The following is an 18715-nucleotide window of genomic DNA, read 5'->3' on the forward strand; positions in this document are numbered from 1 at the left end:
TTAGATATTTCTGGGCAGAACCATCATGAAAAATACTGAGCTTGAATTTAATGATTATTATATAATACTTTGCTGGTTTAAATTTCAAAGGTCAGTAGTGTGCATAGCTAGTACCAAGTCAATAAGTGTGTCATTCAAATTGCAAATGTAATAAGAAAAAGAGAACAGGAATCATTATAATTAAAGTGTATGTCCAGCATTTTTTTACTAGAGAAAAAAGATTGAACATAAATAAATGTATATTGCTATTTGGTGCTTCATTCAAGAGAGGTCCCCACACTTACAAAGTTGACAAAGTAGCAAAGTAGAATAATGACATTTTACTCTGTCCCCCCTTTCTCTCTGTAAGACTGAAAGATTGCTAACCAGAAATTGTACACAATAAAATTGAGGGGAAAGAGCTCTAGAAAGCAGAAAAACCCTGCAACTTTACCTTTCTATGTCCAAATGAAATAATTTACTGGGCGGAACATACAGATAAAATGTTCAGAAACCAAAAAACAATGCAGCTCTGCTGCTACTGAACATTTATTTTATTGCATATTAATAAATATATAAATCACAGCAAGGCATTGTAGCGTATAGGAGCACAACATATACAAACTGGTAGTCCTTTCTCAAGTGCTTTTAGTGCTCAAGAATGAACCTAAAGTAGGTGATTAGGATCAGGAACAAAATGGTTCTAATAAAAGGCTAATTACTTGTTTAAGCATCTTAAAATATTCAGGTTACATATTCCACAGTAAAATAACCAACACTGGACCAACATTGATAGCTGACCTGCAAATGTAGTTGAGCCAAGTTTATACTATTCATCATTTGAAACCATTTAGTATAACAGCAATTATATATATATATATATATATATATATATATATATGGTTTGAGTCCCTCGCATCAATGTTGCACAGTTTGATCACATACTTTCTAAAATTTCAGGGATCCTGTTAGAACCAGTGAGATATACACACCTGGAAATCTATACAATTGTTTTAGCAGTATGTCCTTGGTCCACTGCTGCTTAGTATTTTAGACTAAACTGCAATGTCAGATGCCATTGCATCAACCAGTTTTATTCATCTCAAGATTTTTCCAGGCTTTCTCCATCTTGTGATCTTCTCTTCACCATCCTTCTCTGTCATTTGCTTTTCATTAAAAAAAAGAATAGAGAAAGCTACTGCATGAGCATAGCATACATAATACTGAAAATTAGTGTTGATGAATCAGCATTGGCCAACAAAAGAGACTTTTGACAGTACATAAGTTTAAAAAAAACAAATATTTTACACACAATATATGTTAGATATTTAAAGCTGTTCTCTGCCTAATTGTTTAAATATACATAGTTAATTATTATTATTTTACATACACATTTTCTTAGTACTAATATCTAACTTTTTGCTTTAGTGAAAATACTGCTTTGTGCCCACACTTAGCAATATTCGAGTAGAGCCAAGTAACAATCGCACCCCTCACCACAAATGTTCTCTCATGGACTTGTTTTACAGAGAAGGCTTCAACTTTCAGTAAGTTGCTGTAATGCGCCTGGGCACACAAACCACAACCAACTCCAGATATCCTTCAATCAGGCTTTATTCAATATCATACAGCACAGCAAGGGTTAAGTCCAATAAAGCGAAGTACAGGAGGATAAGGCAAATGCAGGTCAAGAACAATCCGAAGTCAGGGCAGGCAGCAAGCAGAATGGTCAGTAACAATCCGAGGTCAGGGCTGGCAGAGTTCAAGCAGGGTGAGTTTCAGACCAGGTCACTATGGTAATGACAAACAGATAAACTTTAAACCACATAAAGACACACCCAAGCACACTGTGTTAACAGAGGCTTATAGCGGGCAATGGTGTACAGGACAGGCTCTCCTTAAATAGCCAGGACGACCAATGACCTTGCGCCACCTGGCACCGTCTGATAGGAGACTAAGTAAATCCCCTGCGGCTGATTGGCCGCAGGGAATTCAAACTAACTATGTCCCGCCCCGGGGCGAGGCAGCCGAGTGCCACGCCCTCGGAGGGTACAAGAGGGACGCATGGTAACACGCGCACCTCTTCCCACAGCACCCCTAGGACGTGCACTACTTTGCACATGCAATAATTAACCACATCTAAAGGGATGCAAGGGCTGCTGCCTGGCTGAACAGTAGTTTGGCCAGGACGGATCCCTCCGCCTGCAGAGACAGACAAGCTGCGAGCAGAGCCATGCTGCCTGCTACAGCGGCGTCTCCCTCTGTGGCTGGGAACCCCAGGGACACCGCGGGCTCGCAGGACGGGTAAGTTCCTTACAGTTGCTTTCTGTATTTGTGAATTGATTGCCCGTGGTGGTAGTGGGGTTACAAAAAGCATTTTAAACTCTAACTTTGGCCACTGGTACATTCTTAGTTTTGTATACCATAGTAATAGTTCAGTAGACAAAAGAGAGTGATTAGAATATCACTGAAGACTTTAAGGAATCCCAAAAATCTTTGTTGGGAATTAAATGTAGAGGAAGACGCTTTCTAGAGAAGCCTCAACCATTTTACCCATGGGGAACCTTTTAAGTAATTTTTCAGGTAGCAGAAAACCATGCTAGAACAATTTTATTGTTGGTCAAAAGGAGAAAAAATCTAAATAATTCTCAGCCTTTATACAGTGGTGGTTAGAATGCCACCTTTACAAACAACTAGAAACATAATTAGAGTCATGAAGCTGGCTCTACCAAGTGGTGTTGACCACAGAACTATGCAGGTATCTTGATACTGAAGATCGGTCAACCGCAGTTCAAGCAAACCTTTGGCAATATCATGAGGAACCCTGGTTGAGAATGGTTGTGTAGGGCCTGCACATATAGGCTTGTGTACAGGGTTTTCCTTCCTGTTAAAATTAACTGAAAATGTTATCATTTTAAAATATAACTTTTTGGGAAAATAGTTTACATAGCACATACTTCAATTCAATACCTTGCTGCTCACCTACAGAACCAAGGAGAATAAGTCCTATACCAGGACCAAGTCCTCTGACCTGAACTTACACAGAACTGTCTTGCCAGCCTTACATGATAGTGCTGCTGCCGATAGATGTGTATCTTGCTTTTGTAGCTGTAAATTTTTAAAGTTTTCACGACTTTTGCATTTTGAAAAGTTCTTTTCTAACATGGAACAGTTCAGCCAGACTTACCCTTCCTCATTCACATTCTCCAGCCAGCCACATGTGATAATAATTTTTGTAGCTATATTTAATTCTATCACATCTTGTTTGAAGAGCTCACATTTTCCATACTTTGGGATGGAAAACTTTCAAAAGCAACAATATAAGATGAAAGTTTGAACCGTATACTATGCGTGTTATCATAGAAGTGCTCCATGTTGTTTCCTACTATTCAGGAAATATCACATAAACTATATATATAAATATATGTTAAATATATGTTTTAATAGAGAATGCATTTCCAATATTTTAACAGAACATTAATACAGGTAATATAACTTACTCATCAATTTATTAAATATGCTACATATTCTCTGTTATTCACTTGTATAATCTACATATCAGTTGTCAAAGGTCTTGTACAGCAATTTAAGTGAATAAAGTCATTTTCTTTCTGCTTTCATCTTTCTGTCTTATTTTACAAAGGGAAAGCTGCAGGCAAAATTTGGGTTATGGAAAAATTATATATTGGCTATTATGTTGGCATACATCAAAGCTATACTATATGGAACCAAAGGCTATGAAATCCAAAGCAATATTGCTTAGAGACAAATAATGAAAAAAGTGCAATTAAAGTCGTGCATAGACAATTGGTAAAGCTCATGCATGTGTGACATTTATCAGTCTTATTGATGACTAATATTTTGTCAGTCTGATAGAATGGGATATACTGTTAAATAATATACTATTCAATGGTATTTTTAATTTGTTACATTTATTTTATAGGGGTGTTTTTTACTGTGTCATGTGCATTGAATTGAGTTTGGCTACTGCATATAATGGGAATACAAGCATTTAAAGTGACCAAATCACTTTCTTAAAATGTCAAAATCAAGGCCATCCATGCAAAAATTAGGGTTATGGTGTACCCTTCTGATTACCACCCCCACCAATGGTTGCTGTCTTCACAATCTACAAAGTTGAAACATCTTCAGCATCCAACAAACCTTGGAGTGTCAGATGCCTGATCCCTGTGTGGCTCCTTCCCCTGAACTCTGCATTACTTCTGTGATGCCAGGGCGGTGCTCAGAAGGGTACAAGCATAGAAAAGTTGGATGCTCAAGATAGACTAGAAAAGACAGCAGAGTCAGGCAGCCATAGTGGCATAATAGGTAGTAAGTATTAATCTTTTTTATTTGCAGGCATGCCTATCCATTCTGCGATCAAAAAAAGTGAGTAACGTGCTAAAAGGTCAATTGAAGTCACATAAATTAAAATTCATTCAGATAGTCCTTAAACTAACGACCTTCATTTTCAAATCATCATTTCTACTATCCTAGATTTTCTAAATATGACTCCAATATATGAGATCCAATAGGCACCAACATTTGACTACTCATGGGCAGAAACACTCCTCCTTATATTAATGAAGAATGTATGCATTTCTTAACCATATACCACAAAAATGGGAGAGCAGAAAGCAACAAAAAAGTGTATTTGAAGGCATATTATAGTGAAAGTCATATAAAAATTCCATATAAAGAAAAAGGACAATAAAAAACTTTTTTAACCAAACGTAAATTACACTTAATGCTTACATTTACAGCCATAATAACGGGGAATATATATTAGCTTTGTCTTTGTTTCCTTATTTATTTCTGTCAAAACATACAACTTGAATATTTCTCTCTTTTTTAAAGCCAAGTAAATATGGAATATTATATACTAACATTATGTATTCCTATATTTGGGTAAAATATGTTTCTAGGCTCCAAGCTTTAGGAATAGGAATGGGAGTTTTCAGCCCATATCAAGAAGTGCCTGAGCATTCACCTTAATGGCAGGATCACCAGGCATTCTCCTAATGATACCCACACAACAATAAACTAAATTAAAACAATAAACTTTAGAACTGGAATTAGCATGTTCACACTTGTATGGGCTTTTGGGTACCAGAAAAAATAACAATAAGCCTGCGTTTTCAGGTCTTTGTGATCCCGCAAACCTGGAATGGATTTCTTACAAATCATTTGCTATTTGTAAGCAAATGTTTTCAGTCCTGGACCAGATCTATTCCAGGTTTGCTGTCTCACCCAGGTTAACTGATGAAAGTGTATCCTCTCCAGTCTTGGAGAGCTTTAATAAATTAGGCCCCATGGGAGGTGGTCACATGCTGTAACTAAAGCACCAGGTATTGTGGCCTACTACGAATGGCTGGCATAGTGAATATTAGGGTGCAGAAGGGAGTGGCTCTTAGCAGGGACAATGTGTTTGGGTATAATGATAATGTATCTTTATTGCAGGCACTGAAAGGTTTACTTTACATTTTATTTAAAAGAAAAACAAGTTTAAATTGTAAAGTTTTTTTTTTTTTTTTTTTTTTGCATACTTGTGTAGATTGTAATTTTTTTGATACAGTTACAGACACAAAATGGGAACATCTTTTCATTTTTCTATTGTTTACTTTGAAAAGAAGCGAAAATTGCAGCCACTTAACCTGTCTGATGAAACTAGCACAATTTGTATGCTGAACATTATGAGTAATAAATTGCTCCATGCAGGGGAAGGCAATAATACAATGTAGTAGGCCTCCCTCTTGTGACCAAATGAGAAATTACACGTTTATTACATTTGCTAAATACTAAGTGGTTGTAATTATTGTAATATTCCCATATTACATTTTATGTGTAATTGCTGTTGAAATGATGCAAAAAAACTCATATGGAAAGAGCAGATTGTAAATGAATTGTAAAGGAAACCTGCACTGGGAGAAATACATAGAGAAGCCCGCTGATGATATCCATCAGAAAATATTCCTTTTATATTTCCATTGTTACAGATAACTTGTTCACATCATAATATATTATTATTATTATTATTATTATTATTATTAAACAGGATTTATATAGCGCCAACATATTACGCTTCTATACAATAGCAGGTCACCTAAAGCTTGGGGACTGAGTAAGTGAACTTTAAATATACCTTATAGCCACCACCTGTACAGAGGGCCACAAATGTATCTGGCCTTCCATCTGCTTCTGTCCATCTGATTCTGTGGGGTCCAGTAAAAAAAAAAAAATTCAGCCTGCAGTTTTTTGCTTTCAGGTTTTAGAGGTTTCATACTGATTGTTTTCAATTGCACAGCATGCAAGTCGGAGGCAAAACTCTAAAGTCACAATAGTAGAAATGGGTTCTTAATAAATAATTTGTTTCTGAGTCACAGATTCAGAACAAATTCCTGATATCGGGAGTTACCGGAAGCCTAGCCAGAATTTTTTTTTATTTTGTGGGTAGTGACATGTCGAAGAAGATTCCACTAGTATCACAAGGGCTAGTGATGGGGCAGTTGGCCCTGCTAGCAAGAAACAATTCCATAGAGTCTAGTGCAAGTCTCTTACCAATCCTGACACACAAATCACCAGCAAATTGTGTGACATTGACCTTCAACCAGGGCCAAGGGGATTGTTACCCTGACTTATATTGTTCATCATATGATCAGTCTGATTTGTTCTATTTTGGGATTAGTTTTAAACCCCAAATCAATTTTTCAGTTTGTTTGGCATCTAGCCTCAAAGTGTACAGTTTTCTTATACAAATTAAGTCCACTTACTGGAGAAAGTCCAGATAAATACTTGGAACACATTCATTAATAGCTGAACCAAAGGAAAACCAAAAAATGTCCCTTGCAATGGGACTACCCCAGCACTGCAGGGGCTAAACGCTTGTCCATGCCTAAGAAGAGTAAAACAATAAAATTTGCTTACCTTGTACCTTATTTCTTCTACTCTGGGAGATGTTTCAGGCTGCAGTTGAAGCATTACAATCCTGAGCATCACAACAAGAAATAACTGCACTGGCTGCTAGGGGATCAAGGAATGAGGTAAGTACATCTACTTGGTATGGTTTTCCTTAGGTTCTCTGGGGTAAACTACAGACACTGGTTTCTAATTCCTAAGCACATCCCATACATTGATTGGTCATGGACACAATTCTTAGTAATATCACATATTAGAATCTATCTGATGGATGTATGAACACATGTGTCAGCGGGAGAGGGTTATATTCACCCTGAGACTTGATTTGGGAGACTACATAAACTTCAATAGAGAGGACACATTTGCCTTGTAGTACAAATAAAGGAACTGTGAAAAGAGATGAAAAAAAGAATCAAATTAAATGTACTATAAAGACATAACATACATGCATCCACATTACATATATGTATACATATATGGCCAAACAAATAAAATGTGAACAGTAAATGGTGTGGCTGTGCAGTGCCTGCATAACATTACATGTACACTCACTGACACGTACACTCACCACTTTATTAGGTACAACTTACTACCTACTACTACAACTTTTCTGGGTTGTCCCCCTTTTGCCTTCACATCTGCCTCTATTTGTGACATAGATTTTACAAGGTGCTGGAAACACTTCTCAGGTATTTTGCTTCGTATTGATATGACAGCATTGCACAGTTGTTTTCAGATTTGTCAGCTGTACATCTATTATATGAATATCCCATTCTACCAAATCATAAAGGTGCTGTCATAAAGGGATGGACATAGCCAACAACAATACCAAGGTAGGCTGTGGCATTTAAACGTTGCTCAGCTCATGATAAGGGGTCCAAAGTGTGCCAAGAAAATATCTACCCCACACCACTTTACCATCACAACCAGCTTGATCAATTAAGGCAGGATGGGTCCATGTTTTTATGTTGTTGACTCCAGATGCTGACCCTATCATCCAAATCCACAGCAGGAATCAACCAGGCAATGCTTTTCAAACCTTTTTTGTCTAATTTTTGTGATGGGAATTGTAGCCTCAGGTACCGGTTCTTATCTAACAAGAGTGGCACCCAGTGTGGTCTCTTGCTGCTGTAGCCCATTTGCTTTTAAGACTCAACATGTGTGCGCAGAGATGCTGCATACCTTGGTTATGATCAGTGGTTATTTGAGTTACTGTTGCTTTTCTATTAAATTGAACCATCAGCCTGACTATTCTCCTCTTATGACATCAATAAGCCACTTTTGCCCAGAGAACTGTCACCCACTGGATATTTACCTTTTCTATACTATTCTCTGTAAACCCTAGGGATGGCTGTGCATAACATTTCCAGCAAATCAGCAGCTTCTTAAATACTGAGACCATCCCACCAACACACATGCCACCTTCAAACTCATTGAAATCACATTTCCCCCATTCTGATGCTCAGTTTGAACCTCTGCAGGTCATCCTAATTATGTCTATATTGCTAAATGTACTGAATTTTTTTACCAAGCAGAAAAAAATAAATGTAATAAAGTGAATAGTGAGTGTATATTCATACATTATAGGTATAACTGAAAACCAAAAATATCTTGTGCTAAAGCAATATGTTATTGGTAGGGGGAGGGGAGTAGGGCAAAGGAGACACATCCTAGAAATTTTCTGGAGTTTTTACGGATGCATTTAATGTTGAAATCCTGAAAAGGTTCAAAAAGGAAGCATATAGAGAGCAGAGAACAATCACAGCACATCCTGGCCTTTCAAATATGTTATTTCCTTTCTAAATCCAGCTTGTGCAACTTGTTCCAACTTTTAATCCTTGGCATTTTCACTGCCTAACTTTTATGATGGAGATTCCTCATACCTTTTTCCAGATGAACACATACATCCTTTAACAATGTAACTTTTTACATACGTGTGTGTGTGTGTGTGTGTATATATATATAGAGCAGGGGTAGGCAAACTCTGGCCTTTAGGCCAGATACGGCCTAGCCAGCAGTCTATTCCAGCCTAATGCCCCCCTGGTCAATCCGGCCTAATCCCGGCCGGCAGGGGTCGGCAACCCGCGGCTCTTGATCGTTCTTGTTATGCCTCCCTTCCCTATTTACCGCCGCCAGCGTTAACACTTCTGCCACTGGGGTCAGACAATTGTGTTGTCACTTGCATGGCTGGGTGTGAAAGAAGTATGTGAATTTTAGGACTTGCTGAACAGAATTATACATCCTTTACCTAGAAAGTTAGTAACATACAGAAAAATATGTGGCTTGAGACAACACTTAGTGAAATTGTAAAGGATCTCTTGAACATTCTTTTCACAAAATAAACCTGACTTAATAAAGCTCTCCAAGACTGGAGAAGATAGACTATCATGGACTATGATGGACTTTCTCATTTTAAATTTTATCATACTGCCCCCCTTTTTGTACAAATTTTAGACTGAGTATTTCATTATGGCAACAATCTCTAGACAACTATTGAGGAAACCTTCTTTCCCTGGATTGCACTGAACCAATGTTTTAAACCTTTGTCCCTATGGTATTGGTGCACCTCCTTATTTCATAACAGTTTCTCTCAAGTTTTTGAACTCTGCTTCAGGTGTGAAATGGGGACAGGCACTATGTTGTATAAATGTTCACATGAACATTTTTTGGAGCTCTGTCTTTTCTTTGTACTATAAAATGATGGGTGCTAACATCTCCAGGTCATCTGAACTCGGTTAGAGAAATTCTCTTAATTGAAGCATATATATGGAGTAGCTGACTGCCCACCTTTTAGATATTTGGAGTGTGTGGCTACTTTTTACAGGATCACAGTCCTTTAGAACATTTTTCTCTGAATTTATGGTCTTAAGTCAGTTGCATGGTTTGCACATTTTCTAAGTTGACTTCACCTCCTGTTCCTTGTTCTTGTTGTCCGTATTGTTATTAAAACGTCTGAATAAACTCATATTCATTCATATTCAAAAAAAACAATAGGAAGAGGGTACTGAGATTTATACAGAAAGTTACTGGCCAGGATCTTCCTATGGATCACCTCTTGTACAAATTTGGCAGCTTGGATGAAGTCCTGGGCTTGAGAAAAATTAGAATTTAGAAAAAGACAGAAAAACCTCTACAAGCATGCACACTGTGATAGTTTTGAGAACGAAGCTGTTCTGGGGCTCTGAAATGTCCCACTGGGGGAGCATAATTGAGAGCAACACCTGCCTAGTACTAAAGGCCATACAACTGGTTGGAGCACAAAGAGCACAATTCCTAAACATTATTTAGCATTGATCATTTATTCATAAGTTTGCAATAATTTAAGATAACAGTGTAAAAATAAACAAACTTTTGGGAACAAAATAGGCTTTTTTGGAAATTATGTTCTGCAAAAATATGAGACATACAAAAAATGTATAGATTAGTAACTATACGCTGGAGACGCATTCTGGAAACTTTTGTTAACATTTTTCATTAGGTATTTTCTATATTTAAAATCCTGCGGTTAAAAAAGTAATTACTATAGAACAAAGGACAATCAGAGTCTATAGCATAGAAAATTCATCCCTGGTCTTTCAACTTTATTAGTGATGTTTCTAATTTTCAGCCCCCAATTTCTTGTTCCAGCTTTTGATCTCTACCATTCTTACTGTCTACATTTCTGTTAATCCGGTAAATTTAACTTGATTTTCAATATTATGTCTCTGTGCATGTTTCTCTATTCTTTAAATTATTTATGGTTTGACGTAAGTTCTTTTTTTGGAATAAACAAATATACAAAGTGATTTAAACCATGCCACACATATTGCAATTCTACTGATCACTTCTAAGCCACACACATAATTCACCCTGCAATTTAAAAAAAAAAGTGATCATTTCAAAGATGGGTTTAACTTTAGTGTTCCAGGTACATTGTGTGTAGTTTTAATATGTAAAATAATTGCAATTACATAGCTAATGCAAAAGGTATGCAAAAGTATTACCATAAAAAAATAGCTAAAGAGAATGGCTAAATTAATTTACATTTATGCATTGCATACAAAATAACTGATAGTACCAATAAAAGCTGTGAATTTAAATAGGCAATTTTTGGTTTCGGGATTGTTTCCAGCCCTTTCATCTTTATGGAGTACCATTAACTGTTAATTAATAGACCTTATATTATCATCCTAAACAATACTGGGCACATTTATATATTTTAAATTAGTCATTTAATAGTTTTGAAGCAATGTGGGGATTTCAAATGCCCTTGTCAGGGAGTTGAAAAGTGACATGTTAAAAATTCTTTAAATAAATTAATATGAGGATGCCAACCCTCCTGAGCTCGTTCTCCAGCAGCTTGCTACACACATTTTAAGCTCTTCTTGTGGACACATGAGCATATTAGAAACCATGTCTTCTTTTTTCAGCCAAGATAAAACATATGATGGAGAGCTGTGTTGAAGATAAACTTATGAGTTGATAAGGTGAGGTTAGAGCAATTATTACAGCTAAACCAGTCTGGAAAAAAAATGCAGAAAATGCCCAAAAAATAAGGTCCTATTCACCCTAATACTTTATCATGAACGTTACCATGTGTTAACACAAACTACATTGAAGCCAAACCTTTCGTTTTCAATGGCACCCCAATAAACTACGATGCACCCACACTGCAGCACACCCAAAGCACATACAGGATATATATAGCCGTGTTGTACAGTATTGAACAAAAATAGGCTATGTCTGTGTGTCAAGATGTTCTGCAGGCCCAATAAAAATGAATAGTCTGCCATAATGCAGTGTGCCCTAACATCCAATAACACTTTGCATTCTTTCCAATGTGTTAACATGACAAATACAGTGAATAGACATACAGAGCAACAGAAAGAAAATGTGGTGTAAATTAAAATAAATGCAAAACTGAACTGGTTACAAAGAAGGCACAGGAAAAAGAATTTGATAAGCTGATAAAAAGTTGTCATTCACAGAAATGGGATACAATTGTTGCCATAGTTTTGGACTTTGCAAAATGGTTTCTTCCAATATCCTATAGGTCACATTTTTAGCAGATACACAAAAAATGAAATGTGGTGTTTAATTTTAGTAAGGTGAAAACACTAAAGAGAAGTAGTAGCTTTCATTAAAGCTTTCTTCTCCTATTTAAAAAAAATTCTCCGGTGATAAGGTCACCATATTTACAAAAGTAAGAAGTCTTTTTTTTTAATTGAGAAAAGAAGTACTTTTGTAATGCCCATCTGAAATCTATTCATTTGAATAGGGTAATATTTCACAACTAGTTTTAGTCCATAAACCACTACTTAATAAAATGGAAATTAGTAGTAAATAGAGGTAAACAGGGTTTGGAAACACCACTATTGTCCAAAGTTCTGAATGAGGTTTTTAAAGTGGAGTACAGCATGGACCTCCTATAAATTATACAGTTACCATATCCTGTGGCTTGTGTGGATAATTATATGGATAATATATGCCCTTTAGCTAGATAATAGGTCCCCATCATTGCAAGAATTCATACTTAGTAACTCCATTTTATATTCCCAATAAATAGTAATCAGACTTTTATAGTCTAGTCTGAAAACATGGCTCTGTGAAGGACTAAGTACCAGCTTAGTAGTGGATCACAACAAACAGCATGAACACAAAGCTGTGGCTTAGGGTAGAATGTGACCTTTTTTCCTAGGTAAGTAGGCAGCTAGGGTGGGGTTTTTTTTTAAACGGTAGGAATAGTGAGAGAGAGAAGTTAGTGTATGATTATGTAAAAGTACAGTTGTCCTGTGAACGGTTTTTGAAATACCCACTTCTTTAGAAAGCCAATTCAATTGATCAATACCCTATTAATCAGCATCCACAAAAAGAGTACTGTACCTCTCTCCTAAAATCACACAATAAAAATATATTAAAGAAAAAGCAAACAATGATAAAAGTAAGCAATACATCTTGTGACAGAGACAACTTATCATTACAAATATTAAACTTCATTGGCTAAAATATATGCAAAAATCAGTGCATAAATCTTAAAATAGACTTGCAATGCAATTAGAAAAGAAATGGTGGCTGACTCAATTGAATTATAGCCTGCATTTGAGGAACAGACTGGCCAGGGCAATCACAGACAATGGAAATGAAATAAGTTATCACATGAAGCCATTGGATATACATGACACATGACTCTAAATATAGAGATTGTCAATTCCACATATCCATCAATAAAGGTAAGCCCCAGAGCCAAGGTCAGAGCCAGATATTGATCAAGTCAAACCAGGTCAAGATATTGTTCCCCCAATTTAAAATAATCTGTTTTTAATTACATATAGACAAATGGGGAATCAGATCATCTGTACTAGACATACGTGGACATTATTGTAGTATTATAATATTGTATAACTTCTAAAGCTTTTGATGAGGTGATTATTTATAGTGTGCAGGTGAACTTTATAGGGTGCAGTTTGAAGACTAGCAAGTAAAAAACATAAAGCAGCCTGTATATGACATACTAGGCATTCAATTTTACCTTAGTGGATACCCAGAATTTTATTGAATCATTATATGATCTAAACCAACTTAGATCTACAGTTGTGGAACTAAAGCATGAGGATTCCTTTATACATTGCATATTTACAACATTTTATTGTGCACCCGACAATGGCTAAGGTCCCCAGAAAGCTAAGATTTGAAAAAAGGTTAGTTTAGTGGAGATGGAGAGGACATATGAGACATGACATATCTATATTATGTGTTGTTTATGCCAGTAGATGGTTCTGCCTGATTTTGGGGATTCAATGGTGTACTTTGCTGTACATATCTCTGTACATACGTGTGCATGTCTGAGACTAGTATTAATTACTATAGAGTTAAGTGATGATATGTTCCCTCAGGGGAAGTTCAAGTAGTCTGACTGGTTTCATGAAATTATATTAGCCTATGTTTTAAGGAAATAATGATTTTTTTTTTTAATAATACAAAGTTGCGATTTTTTCTTTTTTTTAATGTATGGGATAGATTTTGGGGCGTCTTTGGCTAGAAATGTGTACTTAGATGGGGTGAGGGCTTCACATTGCAGACTTAAATTTGTTGACCTTTACAGACAATTATCTTGACTATATGCCATGTTTGTTGCACAGAAATGTGAAAAAACAGTAGTCCAAAGGAAAATGTTTTCATAAGAAACAAGGAGGCTGCCAAAACTCATTATGCCTTAACATTTGCGCTCCTTGGACATTTTATGCATGGCTGTGATACTGCCAAAATCACAAAACTAGTAGACGTATCTCAGTAGGCCTAATTTATGAAAGCTCCCCAAAGCTAAAGAGGAAATAATTTCTTCAGTGAAGCTGGGTAACTAGATCTGGTCCAGGATTGAAAACATTTGCTAACAAATAGCAAATGGCTTTTAAGAAATCCACTTCAAGTTTGCTGGATCACCCAGGTTCACTGATAAAAGTGTATCCTCTCCAGCCTTTGAGAACTTTAATAAATCAGGCCCAATGTCTCACCTTATCTTGAAAAACATTGAAGCCCTATCTAATTTAGCAATGGCATGTTCCATTTGTCTCCCAGCACAAGTTTTAATATAATTGTAATATTAATTGCTAGTTATGTAATGGTACACCTACCTACGGTAACTGGTTTTCAGCTGTATATATAAACTGTACATTTACAGGCATTTCTTCCACTTTGTTCAAGATGCTGATAGGTTTCAATAAAGATTTTCTTGATCTAGTTGCCTAAACTTTAATAAAACAATAATGAAGGGTAATTAAGCATGTTATTTATTAAGGTAGTTAAAGGAAGAAATTAGTCTAATGAGCATTCTTGGCAACAGTAGGACTAAACAGGCAAAGGACAATAAAACCCTCTGAATCCACAAATCAAAATGATAATGGCTTATAATACCACATGGAATAGCATGGTTCATTCCATTACCTAAAAAAAGTTATAGTTTAAACCTTCCTTCCAAATGATCTGATCAACCTGAACTTAGACATGAACAGATTTTAATCTAAAGTATAGAGAGGAATTTAGGAGCTGAGCTTGTTAAAGTTTGATCCACGTTGGAGAATTTGTGGAAACTGACTGATCCAAAAACAATCTAGTTTAGGTTGTGTTAGGTTGTCATTGATGTGGGAACAATGCCTTCAAAATACCCCTACTAAGACAGAGGGTTACCTAAAGCTTCCTAAGGTACACAAGGGATAAATCACCAATGCTGGGTAACTATAATAAACCACTACTCCTAATTTTATAGAATTTCTGTACTGATGGAAAGCAAAGAAAGAACATTCTAGCCAGATATGGCCAGCGTTAGCTTTGTTTTACATCCAGATCTCTAAAGATGAAAAATTCCCATGCATTATATCACAATTTAAAAAGAAAGGAAATCATTCTCAATAACCCAGGCACATTTTTCAGTGTGAAGTCACTGTGTCTCACCACAGACAACCCTCTGTTAATATTCCATACAAATTAGATAAGCATGACAAAAATGGACATTCATGTAGCCTTTGATCTATATCAGATATCATGCATGTCTACGTAATAAAGAGCAACACAGCTGGAGCTGCAGAGCTGCCTACGGAAAAGGACAATTCTAGAAAGACAAGCAAAGTTATTGTTTGAAATCTCACAGAAGCGCTCTGAAGGAAGCCTCATCCTCTGAAATACTCTCAACTGGTTTTTTCCAAGTTGGGTGCAGAACTGTGTTTCCCATGTCTGTAGCTAATGACTTGCAGCTGTTGCTAATCTGTGCCTCTGATTTGCTTTGATTACTATGTGTATTGATGCCTGTGGTAAATAGGCATCTGCCAGGTGGCAGCATAATCAAGAGAAAATATAAAAGTCCCCTGTTTCAAATTCAGTGTGACACTATGCGTGTGTATAGGCAGCAGCTTGATTGTTAAGGATGTACAAGGATCATTAATGGCTTCCTGAGAATAGAAATTCCTTGGGGGGTATGTAATATTGGGCTGCTTTATGTCATCAGAAGTTCTACAACAGAGTTGTACTTGGTAAAACTCTTTCGTATGGCATCAGATGGCTGGACCCTCATCCAAAAAACAAATTGTAGAGCAATAAACTATAATTGCTTTTCTGAAACATCACTCACATGTGGAGATCCCAGCTTGAGGCACTGTTCCAAACTAGTCTGAGGACCAGATAATGGAGGCGTTGGTGATGGGGTCCGCAGGTGTCAGAGGAGGTGGCCTATAGGTGTGCGTCAACGGTTATGAATATGCTTGCATTTAGAATGTGACACATTGTTTTATTAAGTTATTTAAAGAAAGTGGGTGGGTTTTAGAGTGGAAAGTACAATGGAACAGTCCTTAGCTTGAGTATGGCTCTATATTTCAGATGTTAGGTGAACATAAAAGCAGATGAAAAACTAAAAATATACAAGAATCTGTCAAGGGATTAAAAGTTTGGCTTATTCAGTCATGAGATTTGGAAATTCCCCCCACAAAACACAGCCCTGCCTGACAAGGTAAGAGGGGAAAATTGTTTTCTTTGCTACAGTTAGGTTACACTTAAACCTTCATTTTGGTAAAAGCCTTTTGACGTTCCTAATATTATTAATAAATTAATTATTATTATTATTATTAATATTAAAATGTATTTATAAAGCACCAACATATTACTCAGGGCTGTACAATAAATAGGGGTTGAAAGTGACAGATACAATGACACAGAAGGAGGGGAGGACCCTTTTCCAGAAAAATCCTATACAGTAAAGCTTAGAGGGGTAGTAAAAAACTCCAAGGAGCCAGTTAGTGTGCTGACAAAAAGCATGCGGATAGGTGGAGGAAAGATAAACCTAATCACTGTGCTGCTTTTCCTTCACTGTCCAGTCAAAGGCCATGAAACAATAGACCTAAAGAAATGGGTTGAATAATGCTGGCCAAGCAGGAATGATAACATCCAATAGTAGAAAAGAAATATTGCAGGGGACAGCTCCAGAATGAAAGTGATTGTTGTAGAAAAAAATGCAAAAAATGATTCAACTTTTTTCATTCTGTCTTTACTAGGCGTTCATGTTTTGTACGTTTTAACTGTAATACTATTCTCTGCCTTGAATGTGTTCATAAACTAATTTTACCCATTATACCAATTACAGTAACCAAAACCCCATTCCTAGAATGTATTTTAAGCCAATATCCAGGTAAACAGCTAAATATATAGATGCAATACATATAAAAGAGCTGGTTTACCTGGCAAAGGATTTATATTCCTGTCTATCCAGTTCTAAAATGTACATGGCCTAGCTACACAGAATAGCTCTCTCTGGCAGGGTTGGTATCCTGATAATTTACTCTGTGAATGGATAAAGGAGCAACAGTACATCGACGAGCTTGTCTTGCATTGTAGCACTCCAGTTTGGCTTCTTGTGCTTGTTCTGCTGCCTTTCTAAACTCTGCTGTACTGATTGAAAGTGGTTGATATTAATTCAATTTCTGGTACTTACACTGCTTGCTTTACAAAAATACATGTAATGATTTATTAATAATCCTAGACTTCATTAATGTGTTTCTATTTTCTGTCTGGAGATTAGCTTTTCCAAGCAAGTGTGATTGCAAAAAAAGATTTCAGTATTCTTAAATATATAGCTGTAATTTAAAAAGCAGGCGATCTGCCGTATTTGGCACTCCCTGCTACAGGACGACAAGGCTCTGTCACAGTGTCCAAATTGTTCTGCAGCATTGTCTCTCCTTCACAGGGTCCTATAAAGCAGACTGCAGGTGGTCATACTGGCACACATTGCACAGACATTGCATTATCACCAACAGAAAACTCTCTGACTGGTCCTCTTTTTGTGACTTCCTCATGCGGTCATCTACAGGACCGCAGCATTGGGCAGCCAATGAGAAAGGTCAACTAAACTCAACAATATGGTTACTCAAAGAAGAACCCTTTTATTCTGCAGTCAAAAGGAAAGGAAACCTGGGCCTTGGTGTGTTAGATGACCATGTGTTCAAGTAAGTAAACAGGGCTTTAAAATTAGGTTTATTGTAAACTAACATGGTGATTAGTTAGGAGTGGGAAAGGAGAAAAAGGGGGCAGTTGGCTCCTGGAGAAGGGCCTTAATGGTGTCCTACAAGCCCTACAAAGTCCCATACATGTTTCCTTTACACAACTTGAAATGCTTGGGTTGCTGAGCTTTTGACTATCTAATTAGTTCCTGCACAGTTTAGAGAGGACCTCAGCATTTGACAACAAAAAAATAAAATGTATGTACTGGTAAGATTTACACTGCGTTTACTAGAGGTGACTACTTTGGCACTGATCCTAGAAAAGATGTATGTTGTTTTTGACAAAGATAGTGTGAGATGTTAATACTTCTCTCAATTTCTTCCTCATTTTTTGATTATACCATATGCTTTATATTAGGGGTGTCAAACTCAAATACACAGAGGGCCAAAATTAAAAACATAGACAGTCGCGGGTCAACCCTAAAATGTATTGAAAAAATTGAGGACGTTTTTCCTTCTCATTAAATATAAAACCTTTTCATTTGGAAACAAAGAGGTTTTGCTTATCTTATACTGAATCTTATGTGTGGGCCGCCGCCGGAACTCCCTCTTTATTGAAATAGTGTCGCTACTACAATTGCTGGCATTACTTGCATCTATAAAACAGTTTAATGTGGGGCCACGCATAGGCAGAGAGCCGGCTGGTCTATGGACGGGAGTGATGCCGAGAAATGTAGTAGCGGCGCTATTTCAATGGAGCTGCGGGCCAGCTGCAGTTCATATTTAGGATTTCTTTGGGGGCCAAAAAAAAAAGGACGTTGCGGGACAGATTTGGCCTGTGGACCAGAGTTTGACACCCCTGC

The sequence above is a fragment of the Pyxicephalus adspersus genome, chromosome 5 (assembly GCF_032062135.1).
Source record: "Pyxicephalus adspersus chromosome 5, UCB_Pads_2.0, whole genome shotgun sequence".
Lineage (NCBI taxonomy): Eukaryota > Metazoa > Chordata > Amphibia > Anura > Pyxicephalidae > Pyxicephalus > Pyxicephalus adspersus.